Raw genomic sequence first — 13,646 nt, forward strand, 5'->3', positions numbered from 1 at the left:
GTGTGAAGTGCTCGGGTGCGGCTGGAAGCGGGAAGCTGTCTCAGCCCTGGCAGACACAGTCATGTTAGCAGTCTACTCAAGGTGACATTTTACTACAGAGATGCACTGCTCTAAATGTAATGCAGCTAGTTCCTTCAGTATTGAGTCAAGGGCAGTTTCCGATATGGTGGTGGGGATCATGTGCCCAAGAAGAGCATTTGTCTATGCTGCTTTTGGAGAGACATGCAATGATTTTAGCATTAGAATATAATGCATCATAGTGTGGCAAGGGTCTCGGAACACCTCAGGGTTCACAAGGTTGGTGGCACTCTGTATGAAGTGAGGGCACGTAAGAGATGCTACTTCCAGAAAGTGAAGTGAATCAAGATTAGCCACTGCTGAGAATTAGTCCTATTGAATAGGAGTTCATGGGGCAAGAGCATTCTGAAGGTAGTGAAACTCTTTACGTCATGGGAGCTAGAGGGAGGAAGGGAGACAGAGGGAGAGGGAAAGGGAGGGAGAGGGAGGTAAAGGGAGGGAGAGAGAGGGAGGGAGGTAAAGGGAGGGAGGGAGAGGGAGGGAGGTAAAGGGAGGGAGGGAGGTAAAGGGAGGGAGGGAGAGGGAGGGAGGGAGAGGGAGGGAGGGAGGGAAACAGAGGGAGAGGGAGGGAAAGGGAGGGAGGAGACCGAGAAATGGAGACAGAGAAAGGGAGACAGACAGAGGGAGGAGGGCGACAGAGGGAGGCGGACGGAGTGAGGGAGGCGGGGAGGGAAGCATACGTGAGGGTGTGAGGGAAGGGGAGTGAGGGAGGCGGGGGAGGGAAGTAGAAGTGAGGGAAGGGGAGTGAGGGAGTGGGGGAAGGGGAGTGAGGGAAGGGGAGTGAGGGAGGGAGTGAATGAGGGAGGGGGAGGGAGGCGGAAGTGAGGGAAGGGGAGTGAGGGAGGGAGGCTGAAGTGAGGGAGTGAGGGAGGGAGGTGTGAGTGAGGGAGGGAGGCAGAAGTGAGGGAGTGAGGGAAGAGGAGTTAGGGAGGGAGGCGGAAGTGAGAGAGTGAGGGGAGGGGAGTGAGGGGAGGAGAGTAAGGGGAGGGAGAGAGGGAAGGGGAGAGAGAGAAGGGGGAGTGAGGGCGAGAGGGAAAGGGAGTGGGGAGGGATAGAGGGAAAGGGAGTAGGGTAGGGGAGTGAGGAAAGGGGAGTGAGGGAAGGGGAGTGAGGAAAGGGGAGTGAGGGAGGGAGTAAGGGGAGTTAGGGGAGGGAAAGAGGGAAGGGGAGTGAGGGAAGGGAAAGAGGGAAGGGGAGTGGGGAAGGGGAGGGAGAGAGGGAAGGGGAGTGGGGAAGAGAGGGAAAGAGGGAAGGGGAGTGGGGAAGGGGAGGGAGAGAGGGAAGGGGAGTGGGGAGGAACAGAGGGAAGGGGAACGGGTAGGGGAGTGAGGGAAGGGGAGTGAGGGAAGGGGGAGCGGGGGAAGGGGAGTGACAGAAGGGGAGTGATGGAGGGAGTAAGGCAAGGGGAGAAAGGGAGAGAGGGAAGGGGAGAGAGGGAGAGGGGAGGAGAGAGGGAAGGAGAGAGAGTGCGACAGAGAGGGAGTGAGTCAGTCAGAGTGAGGGAGAGAGAGTCAGAGTGGGTGAGACAGAGGAGACAGGGAGAAAGGGAGAGAGAGGGATGGAGGGATGGAGGGAGACAGAGAGAGATAGAGGGAGTGTGACAGAGATAGAGAGAGGGATGGAGGGAGGAAGACACAGAGAGAACGAGAGAAAGAGAGAGAGAGAAAGAGAGATGTGTGTGTATGCCGGGTCTGGTGGCTCAGTGGACGAAGGTGTCCACTGCAGGGACCTGTTTTCAACCTCATGGTCACAGATTTTTGTTGCTGTTCTAGCCCCGCCCCCTCCCCCACTGAAACCGCCCCCCACCGTTGCGGCCCTCGAACCGAAACTAAAATGTAAATTTGGCCCCTGAGAGAAAGTTTGTGAGTACCCATGCCTTAGAGGAATATATCTCTGTCCTTTTTATGCTTCTCTGTGCAAAAATGTTTAATGCTTACATCACTCCATTAATTGAACTTATTCCATCTTGTGGGTTCTCAGTGTTCTCGTATGCCAATGACACCCAACTACAGGTATCTGTCTCGTATAATCCTGAAAAAGTGGACTCATATTTCAATACCTGTATGCGTAGCTTTGCTAACTGGATGCAGAAAAACTATTTAAATCTTAACTCTGATATTGCTACTTGGTATCAAGACCTCCTTTTGCTCCCAATCTTGGGCCCCTGCCAGTACAGAAGGCAAGAAATTTGGGGGTCACTTTTGACACCAAATTAGCTGTCTATAGAGCATTTAAAGCAAGTAACATCTTCCTGCTTTCTTATGTTAAGAATCTTTTTTTTAAATCCTCCCCTTCCTCCCAATACAGCTAAGGAAAACAGTCATCCTGATGCTGGTCATTTCTAAAATAGACTACTGTAATGCCTTATATGTAGGCTCTCAAACGTGCCTTCTTACTTCAAAATGCGACAGCCAGATTACTAATGAATCTTCCAATACTCTGTGTTGTAATAATACGACATCCAGTGGTCCAGGTTAGATTATGTAGGTTGATTTATTTGGATATATGCTCAGATGAAGAGCCCCAACAAGAGCAGCCTTCCTGCTGCTCAGCCCATCCTCCAACTGACACCCCACTCATCCAAAATTCCACAGCATCACCACACCAACATTCCACAAACCCAGTCACACTGGCTAAGCAGCAGGTATAACACATCTCCCTTCTTTACCAAGGATAACAATAGAAGCACTTGCATGCATATTCATCCTTTAGCAAACAAGACATCCTAAAAGTGCATGGAAATAAAAGGTGGAAAACATCACATACATTATGTAAAAAGAAAAGCAACATGTCATAACATATTAATTGGATAGTGATGGGGAAATACTGGCACCCTCCCAGGAGCATACCAATGAATGAAACTCACCAGACACAGCAGGTTGCTCAGAAACAGAGTGAAGTTTATTTATTGGTACCAAAAGCATGCATCATTGCTAATTAGCAAGGAAGAAGTCAGATCTGCCACCTTAGGGGCTCTCAGACCGCTTCTTCCCAGAGTGACAAGTTTCTAGGTATTATATACTGTATGCAATGCCATGTCAGCGGAACTTAGAATAAGGCACCAAGCCAAATATGGCTGACATGGATGTGCAATGTCTGCACCATTCAAAACAGCCAGATATGGGCAGACCAGAAAGGCAGGCTCTGCACTGTGTAACATTTGCATATCATGTAGTCAAGACAAGCAAGGTGACCTGTGAGGGTGTACAGAATAGCTTGTTGAAGCTTGTCCAGTCAAGGTCAGATAGGAAGCCATTTTGAGCTCCAGGCCTCATGTTCATATGATCTTATATACTCATGAACTCTTTGGAAGTACATGCAAATGAATTTATATGGATATTCATATATATTTTGTAACAATCCCCCCTTTTGGATATACCTATCCAACATTAATGTAACACCAAAATATTTATATGTCTATATATGTAGGAAACATTAGTTACATATCTTTGGATGGCATTACACAGTGTTTGCATACAATGCATGTATTGTCACATTGATACATCTTGATGAGATCAGTATTATATCAGCATTCTGTTGTGATAACAGCAGTAAGTGTCCAACAAATATTTTTCTCTGTACAATGCATAGTGCTAATGTGTCACTCAGTTCCTGGGCACTTTTTGCAATTGTCAGTAATTTAAAGGCACGCAGTGAGTGGTCGTCTGCTTCTCTTCCTGGTCTGCAGTCGTCTTGTTCAGGGGCAGTGTCACAGACCTGCCCTGCATTGTCCTCTTCAGTCTATTTTTCTGCAGGTGCAGGTGCAGACCATCATGTGTACTTCACTCAACAGCATCAGTAGATGTAAATGTCGTGTCCCTCTGCCACTTTATGATGGGTCCTCATGGATCGTCGAAATGGTCTGGTCTGTCCTCTTCTTGACTGCTGTGTTTCTCAGGTCCTCTGGTGACAGATGGTCATCACTTTCTGGTACCGTCCTCTCAGGCGTTGGGGCGCGCTGCCTTGCTCTTCTCCCCTCAATCCATTCATGGCATTGGTTCACCGTCTGTGGTCCAGTCCACCTAAAACTAAAAGAAACTGCTTTTATTTTTCTCGCAATGACCATGTATCCATAATCACTTTAGAAGTCCTTGCCACATTGCAGGCAGTCCTACATTCAGAGCACCAGGCCCTTTCAGGAATGTTCCATCAGTTGCTTTTAATAATAATTTATTTCTTTATTTTTATTTTTATTTTGGAGTTACTTTACTCCTCCTGGCCTCAAGTTGGAGGGTGGTATGGGGTATGCATGTTATACTTTATTCCCAGATATAACCTCTTCAGCATAAATGTAGTCACTAAGTGATCCCCTTTTATCGCTATTTATGCCCTAGTGGGTCCTAACCTTGGAGAGATGGCTTTACTGAAGTACTGCGCCCCAGTAGCTGCATCATTCTTCCCTGTTTGATACACCTCCATTCATTTTGAAAACCTATCCACCCACACCAGCAAATATTTAAATCCATTCACTGGGAAGCAACATGCATCTGCGCATTCATCCTCTCTTGTGCAATATCAGATGTTCCCATACACTGGGAAGCAACTTGCATCTGCACATTCATCCTCCCTTGTGCAATATCAGAGGGTCCCTGCTCCAGTCTTGTAAGGGAGAGTAACATACTACGTGGGGACACAGGCATCTATCTCATCCTGGTAGGCCCATACTCTCTTCATTATTCAGCTCACATCCATCATCAATCCTCCCTCTATATCTGTTGTTGGAGACCATTGTTCTTCCTTTACATTAGCTTACAACAATTGTCTCTGAATGAGCTGTATTTTTGGAATTCTTTATTCATTAGTCCCATCTGCACTGGCTGTAACATATTTTCATTTAATGCTGTGTCAGCAAGGGCTAACTTAGTATTAGCTCCTGTGTATGCTTCACATTTTATTACCGCTATCCTAGTGTACAATAGTATTTCTTTTAACAAGATCCTTAATAAAGGACATTTTTAATAAGGTGCCCTGTTTATGTTATGAATCCGTGATACTTCCACAGCTGGCCACAAATAAGAACTGCAAAGCATAATGTGAGTCAGTTTAAATGTTTAAAAGTTTTACCCTTGACTAGTATTCATGCTTTTGTCACAGCAAACAGCTCATCTTATTGGGTAGATGTTCCAAGAAGCAGAGCTGCACTTCAGCTATTGCTATGGCCTACCCTGCTCTATAATCAGTGTCTATCGCTATGGCCTACCCTGCTCTGTAATCAGTGTCTATTGCTATAGCATACCCTGCTCTGTAATCAGTGTCTATCAGTCTGCTGGAGGAACCATCAGTGTACCACTCCTATAGTCTACCTTTTTTAATGGTGTCTAATCTTGGCGTGGTGCCCTTTTCTACAATCTCAACACCAACTTACTTTGGAGTGTCTTATCTGTTTCTAAGAGAATCAATCTCATCAGAATAACCTATTACAGGTAATACTTTTGACAATAAACAGGTGGGCATCTTACATGGTGCCATTATAACCTGTGTGCCTGCTAGCAGAAAAATGTTGTGTTGATCCAGACAGCAACAACTGCACCAAATATGGCACCTAGACAATACAGGTATAGTCCAACACAATGAGAGCCGTCCTCTCCACCATCACAGCTGCTGACCCCCAATCACTGCAGAAAGCAAAGTCACATAGTTGTGTCTCACAGGCCTTTCTTTTCCAGCTGTGTCAGCACATCATTGGCAGCATCACTTCATTTACAATGTTATTTTGCTCTGAAACAGAGATGGAAAGGCATTTTGTAGTCAGGCAGTCCAGCATTCACCATGAAGGTGCAGTACACAATGTCTCTTTCAATTTCTTGAAACAGTTTGCGAGTTCATTATGTAACAGTCATAGCATCTGCATTCATTATCCTTGGTGGCAGCAGTTCATCATACCCAGGAAGGACATCATTCATTTCTTGGTGGGCAGGAGCTGAATTCCCTGATACAATTTAATTATGTCAGGTGATATGCTGCAGGTACCTTGGAATATCACAAAATCCAGGTAAGTCATCTCTTTTTGGCAGCACTGGCATTTTGACAATGAGGCTTCTCTTCTCTCCTGGAGGTAGTTCAGCAGAGATACAGTGTCACAGGCTTTCACAGGCCTCAAGTGATGGAGAGGTCACAAGGAGGTTATCAGCTTACTGCAAGACAATGTACCACCTTCCAGGCATAGGTGGCCAAGTCTCTCTTTACTGCCCGCGCATTGACATTGGGACTCACAGTGAACATAGTGGATTGGGTATCTCAGTATGATGGCAAAGATTTTTCCATCCAGTGGATGGACTTTAATGCTAAAACCCACTGAGGAGAGAAAAATACTCTACCTCTACAGGTATAAAGAATAATATTGTACTGGTGTCAGGCACAACAGGCTCTAAGGGGACCACAAGTTCAAGGTAATCACTTTATGGGGACTGCATTTTTTCACCAGCCTCTTTTTTTTTTTTTTTACTTTTTATTTATTTACTTTAAATATCCCTTTGTTGTGAGGGCATTATATCCTTCGGTATCAAGTTTGCGCTATAAAAAACTTTATAATAAATACATTTATCCAAAACCTCGCCGTTCCCTATATCTATAAACCTCTTGTTAGTTATGTGTACATCCATGCATTTCCTTTTCAAATGTAACAAACTGCAGTCTAACAGCATCATTCATCATCTCTCAACACATCCATACGTGCACTACAGAGGTTGTATACAACAGAGAATCCTTACTGAAGCTGTAAGCAGTACTTGCCCTGTTCTAACCTATCATTGGGTATTATATTTATTTATATTAAAGTTGTGAAATTTATCCCTTTATCTCCCACGTTAGTGGAAACATCTTCCACTTTAGTGGAACCATGATATTCTCCTTGGGCATGTCTGATATCTTCATCCTGATACACTGTGCAACAATAAACCTGATACCATACTCTTATCTACTCTCTGGTATTTACGCTGCACCCCTTGATAATGTTATTCAATGGAATAAACCCACCCTGTATATCTCCTGCAAAGTTATTATTTCTCAAAAAACGGTTATATCCCCATCTGCTACTAAAACAATGCAATTTACCCTTTAGCTACTGGTACCTAAACAGATCTTTGGTGTCCAATGTGGTTCCAGGAAGGCTAATGTGATATCCCTAATATCATTACCATGAATTGAGACTTAATTTGGACCCTAATGTCCCTAGGCACATTATACATTTAAACATCTTTAGAGCAAAATTTACATTTACCTGTAGTGTTGTAACCTACAGTGGTAGAATCAGGATATTTAATTAATATAAAGTAATTTAAGTTGTTTAAACTACTCTTCAACATTACAAGCTTTCATAGTGTAATGTAGAAATCACATACTGTCACAGTGGCTTAACCTCAGATACAAAATGCTCAAAACTCCCTGCATGGACAGACTTTACATTACTTGTACAGGACTGCAGACACTTCTAAAATTATTTCTCTTAATAAAAGCACCTGCTTAGGACCATGCACTTATGTTTTGCTAAGGAACACATGGGCTTTTTCCTGCGTTCTACTTTTCATGATCCACAGTATGCAACATCAGCTCTAATAAGCACGGTCAGCTTATTGGCACAGACTAGCTAATAAAGCAATGTAGACTACTCATCCTCTCATTAAAACATCAGACAGGATGGGCAGTAACATAGCATATACATATATATATTCATTTTATTAATGCTAATTTCCCTTAGCATGAGTGCAAATAGTTCTTCTTTAGAACAAACTTCTCATTTTCTCTCCCTGTGCTGCCATCTCCTCTTTAAAAAATTTCAGAGGTCAAAATGTCAAAGACAAACCTTGTTCTTGAGCCCTGTTAGTCTTCTAAATGTGGAACTCGACCTTTTAACCTATTAGCAGCTGGCTGTCCCAAGGATTTCCGCATGTGGCCATCACTGTTCAAGTAACTCTCGAGAAGCATGGCAGAAAAATATTTCTGCTCCGTGCCAGCACGCCCATATATCTTTCTTTTAAGGTAGGATCTTTATTACTTATTTTTTTTTATTTTTCATTCTTGTATACTAAGCTTTTCTAGTAACCTAAAAAGTGGTTCAAAATATTTCACTTTTCCGAATGCTATATAATTTTACTCTGCATTTCTTTTGAAAGCCTTTGTATTTGACACTGCAGCCATTAGGCCATACTACATTTTAAGTTTGTCACTAAGAGATAGTAATATTGGTGTTAGATAAAGTAATATCCACACTTTTCATGTGGTGCAACAACATATTTTAACCAGTTGGAGATACATTTTAATGTGCACATTCAAAATCTGGATATATACTTTGATATACTTTGCACAGAATATTTTTCAACAGTGCTAAATATTCCAAACCAGTCTAAATGTATTAGCATTTTTTTTATTTTACAGCAGTTCATCCTCTGCGCAGCCACCAATTAATGTGAATGCCTTTTAATATGTAATATCATGTATCTAAGGATAAAATCTATTCCACATCAATGTCTATTTTTTATATTTGTAATGTCCTAGTTTTGTAGAAACACACAAATTCGTTTCTCTGTGAGGCCTACTTTTTTCTATTTATTGCCTTTTTCCATGGCACAGCAATGGTGCAGCAAAAGCACCCACTCAATCTCCATACTTAGAATTCTACCTCCTACAGAGCGGTAGCTAGCCTACAAATATCTCCAAACACAACAGGATGTAGAGAACGCACGCAAAGAAACACTTCAATTAACTGCCATAGATATACAATGCAACAATGGTATTGATATTGCTATCAAAAAGGAGGGATTTCGTGGGGAAAAATTATATCTATATATTTGCATCAGCTAATATTCTCCTCCGCACTATCTTGCTCCGTGCTCCTAAACACCCCTCCCTTCACAAATCTATTAAAGCTTGACCCCAGGCCCTGCACTGCCCTTTCTGTCACGTCCTGGGCCAACAGCTGCTGCCAAAATCTTCTTATTCTACTGAAGGTTATTCCAGTGAGGCTATGTATAATGCTCCTAGTAACATGAGGATGTATGCTAGTATTTCCCAAAATACTTGTATTGGAAAATCAGTTTAAGTAGTCTAAATACATTTATAAAAAACTATATTAATAAGCATTGCCAAAGCCAGTAGGTCTGAAATTGGAGGTCTTTTTATTTATTTATTTATTTTCAATGCATGACTTTTTCTAAGCATGGTTTTTCTAAACCCATATCAGTGTTGGAGCTATTGGCATCTCACCATTCTAACAAGCATTGGCAAAAGCAAAAATCGTTTTTTTTGTCTCAAAAAGTACTCATTGCAACAGGAATTCTGTGCACTGTACAAAACTACTTTGTGGGTCAATATGCTCCTTGTAAAAGAGCAGAATACAGTCACTCACAGTGATGCATGCTGAGAGAGAGAGTGACAGGCATACTTTTAATATACACAAAAAGTCATGGCTAACGCCAGGCCTAATTAAAAGCCCTCTTATTAAACAAAGTCTCAAAAAGTGCAGGCATGGTGTTTATCCTTGCATATATAGGCCAAGAAATAGTACTCCTAGAAAATATTTGCGAACTGCATTTTTCCATGAGCAACTCTGCATGTGTACATTTGCTCATGTGAAAATCTAAATATTTCCAAGCTCACTTTTCCTCCAACCACTTTTTTCTAACACTGGAAGAACTTTTATGTCTGCCACTGTCAAGAGTACATTTCCAACCCCTCTCAATATGAGAATATTTTAGAAGAATTGGTGCAAACTCTTAAACACGCAAGTCACTAGGCTTGCACAGACTCAAAAGGGCATTCCAACCCTACTTTGTACTTGCTTCACTGTCCATATTACTTTACTTCATATTCTTACCTTCATTTGAAGTTTTCTCTCCTGACGGTTTTTTTTTAAACAGCTTTCTAGTGCGCTTACCATTATTTTCATCTGAGATCCTGTCTTGTGATGTCTGCTTTGTACTTACAATGTGCGCTTACCCTGAAAGATAAATTCAAAATATCTCCTGCAAAGGAAAAGTGTTAGGGCAATTTCCTTCTCTCATGCACTAATGCTCTTTATTTTTATATAAATCATGAAGCATATACGTTCAGTACTGAAGATCAATAACCTATTCAAATGCAATCATTCATCCATGACATTACTACGCATATTTCAAAATTATTCACTGTGTTCCGGTGCAACCAGCAAATCAGAAGCTCCACTCACTATATTCTGGGAGTGTTTCTTTTTGTGGGTAAAATTAATACCCCCTCCTAGCAGAGCTCTTCTGAAATGGATTTTATAAAACTCCCAAAGAGTCTAGCCATTTGTCAATATTTATTGACATAAAGTAACTTAGTTACTTGTCAGTCACCTGCTTCACTACTTCTTATATGTGTAGGTACACATACATTATTCTCTAACCCAGGCTCTCCTGCAGTGTATCATACCAATTAGTTTATTGATACAGAGAATATTTTAAAAACATTCTCTACAGGCCACTGTCTATTTTAAATGCCAGTCAATGTCCCTTTTTATTAATACTATGAGTTAAATACATATTTGAAAGACTGAAAGGTCACTTGCAGCAAGGCAAGTTAGGTATTTAACTTACATCTCACTTATCAACTGGTGACATCACAGTCCTCCAATATATCCCACTTCTGACACCATTCTGATGGGGAAATACTGGCACCCTCCCAGGAGCATACCAATGAATGAAACTCACCAGACACAGCAGGTTGCTCAGAAACAGAGTGAAGTTTATTTATTGGTACCAAAAGCATGCATCATTGCTAATTAGCAAGGAAGAAGTCAGATCTGCCACCTTAGGGGCTCTCAGACCGCTTCTTCCCAGAGTGACAAGTTTCTAGGTATTATATACTGTATGCAATGCCATGTCAGCGGAACTTAGAATAAGGCACCAAGCCAAATATGGCTGACATGGATGTGCAATGTCTGCACCATTACATGTCCGTTGCCACAGAGAATAAAGAGAACATCCCCTCCTTCTTCCTCAGTGCTTGCGTGTAGCTCTGTGGCAGAGGGCTTGCGCGAGGCTGTCACTGCAGTCTTATTTTTAATACCTTGCGCCTTCCTTTGCTGATTACAAGCAGATCAGTCCCCCTCTCCCGCTGACTACGAGCGGAGGACTCGATTCTAATCTTTTAAAAATCACCTCCCAACCCGCCCTGCTGACTCCGCCCACCACCCTCGTCATACGCCTACTTAAACGTCCCACATGCGTCAGCGCAGCGGACGAGCGCAGCGGGCGCGTCGTAGGCGCGCCGGAGTTGCGCCAGAGTTAAGCCCGTCTGCGCCCGTCCGCGGCCGGACGGGCCCAGGGGCTAGGGACTCTGCCGCTGTGATATCCTACTCCTCCAGTGTGTTAAAGAGCTTACAATGTAACTCTCATTCCCCCCCGCCCAATGTCAAAGCGCTTATCGCCGCTTTAGGACTCTCAGGGAATACCCCTCCCCTATCGGGACCTCACACCTTACCCACCCCCAGTAAATCTAACATCCGGATTTTATATCTCAATACACGTTCCCTTGTAAAACATCAAACCGACATCTTTCTCCTACTTTCGGCTGAGAACCCGGATGTCCTTCTGCTCTCCGAAACCTGGCTAACCGATGACTCCCTCCCGGATATCTTGGTGGCATTACCCCCCAATTACTATCTGCTGAATGCCAACCGTCCTGGGGGTCGGTCCGGTGGCGGGGTGGCAGCTGTCGTACGTAAAAACATTAAAATTATTGCCACCGCCTCGCTGATCCTCCCTGAAGTGGATAATTTGGTTCTCAGCCTAGGCACTGAGGTAGGTGCAGTCATGGTTATAATTCTCTATCGCCCTCCCTCTCCTATGCCTTCCTTTCCGTCTTCCCTTACTGAGCAGCTCGCCAACCTCATCACATCTACCTCTCGCGTCGCCATTTTTGGCGACTTTAACTATTGGTTCCAACACAAAGATGCTGGGCCGCACGCTACTGAGCTCTTCGAGACCCTTTCTAGTCTTAATTTTACCCAACTTATCAATTTCCCCACGCATAGTGCCGGTCATATTCTTGACCATATATGGACCATGGGGGTGAAATCCTCCTGCCCGCAGATCTCTCCTTGTGTGTGGTCCGACCACTTCCTGATCGATATTATACTCTCGATCAGTGATAATATCAGAGCCCCCCCTTTAGAGGGTGGTGTGGCTCGCAAGTGGAGGTCTGTCGATTCTTCTGCATTTCTTTCTCACCTGGCCCGTTCCCACCCTCCCCTCCCTAGCGACATCTGTATTGACGAGCGAGATGGTAATATCTCTGCCTGGCTCACGTCTGCCAGTAACATCTTTGCTCCGCTTACGAAGTTCCCCCGATCACGGCATAGCAACTCCCACAAATGGTTTGACCATCAACTTAAAACCCAACATTTGGAGTTACGCCAGCTGGAGCGTAAATGGAGAAGAACCTACTGTTCTTTGAGCAGAGACATTTACGTTACTGCCCGCAATAAATACAAAAAAGCCATTGCTGTGGCCAAAGCTACCTATGTCTCTAACAGGATCCTCTCCGCCCCCTGTAAATCAAAGGAGATCTTCAAGGTGCTTGAAGAATTCTCTTCCGATCCCAGGACGCTCCCTACCCAGGCTCCGACTCAGGAATCCTGTAATGCCCTCAGCACTTTTTTTCTGGAAAAAATTGTCCTGATCAAGGACACTATTCCGGTTACCGTTCCTGGTGCAAATCTCACCTGCCCCCCTCCTAACGCTCTCACTTTCACTCACTTTCCCCCTCTAGATTCTAAATCTTTGGCCACCCTGGCCACTCGGATTAAATCTGGTTCTCCGGATGACTGTTGTCCACCTTCCATACTACGGGACATCTGTCTCCATCTCCCTGATAATGTTCTCTCTCTGCTAAACTCTTCTCTTTCTTCTGGCTCCGTACCTAACTCCTTCAAGGCAGCTGTTCTAGTGCCTTTACTGAAGAAACCGGGAGCGGACCCCACGGTCCTGGCGAATTATCGGCCTATTTCTCTTCTGCCCTTCTTCGCCAAAATCCTGGAAGCCCACGTCACCACTTGTCTCTCGCAGTTCATTGAGAGCTCCAGCTTCCTCGAGGGCAACCAGGCCGGTTTTAGACCCGGCCACTCCACGGAGGTAGTCATCTTGGCCGTACTGGACGCTCTCCGAGCTGGCGTGGACAGGGGCACCTCCCAGGCCCTGGTTCTTTTAGATCTGTCGGCCGCCTTCGACACGGTGGATCATAACATCTTACTCCACCGTGTCGAACAGGCCGGCATCCAGGGCCTGGCGTTGACGTGGGTCAAATCCTTCCTGTCCGGGAGGTCTCAGACTCTTAGCCTGGGTACTTTCAGGTCTTCCAGGGAGTGTTCACTCTGCGGGGTCCCCCAGGGCTCTTCCTTATCCCCTCTTCTCTTTAATCTATATCTTCAACCTCTTCTCTTTTCTCTGAGGCAGTGGGACGTCACCGTATTCAATTACGCTGACGACCTGCAACTCATCTTTCCTCTTGACTCTTCTTCTGCTGTCTCTAATTTCCAGGCGGCCATGACTCATATCCTCCAGTGGATGAGCCAGAACCAGCTCAAACTCAATCCCGGGAAGACGGAACTCCTT

The 13,646-nt window shown here is 44.3% G+C and overlaps 1 protein-coding gene across 2 annotated transcripts in view; it reads left to right on the top strand.

Moving 5' to 3' along the window:
- C9H14orf180 (chromosome 9 C14orf180 homolog) overlaps nucleotides 1–13,646 on the top strand; it is a 138,086-nt gene that overhangs the window by 13,097 nt on the left and 111,343 nt on the right. The window contains exon 1 of one of the 2 annotated variants that reach the window (XR_013601263.1): nucleotides 8,006–8,055. The exons of the other annotated variant lie outside the window; for it this stretch is intronic. The gene's annotated coding sequence lies outside the window, so the exon portion shown is untranslated. Of the gene's footprint in view, nucleotides 1–8,005; nucleotides 8,056–13,646 lie in introns of those variants that run through there. 2 annotated transcript variants of the gene reach the window in all.

Source organism: Lissotriton helveticus, chromosome 9 (assembly GCF_964261635.1).
Source record: "Lissotriton helveticus chromosome 9, aLisHel1.1, whole genome shotgun sequence".
Taxonomy (NCBI): Eukaryota; Metazoa; Chordata; class Amphibia; order Caudata; family Salamandridae; genus Lissotriton; species Lissotriton helveticus.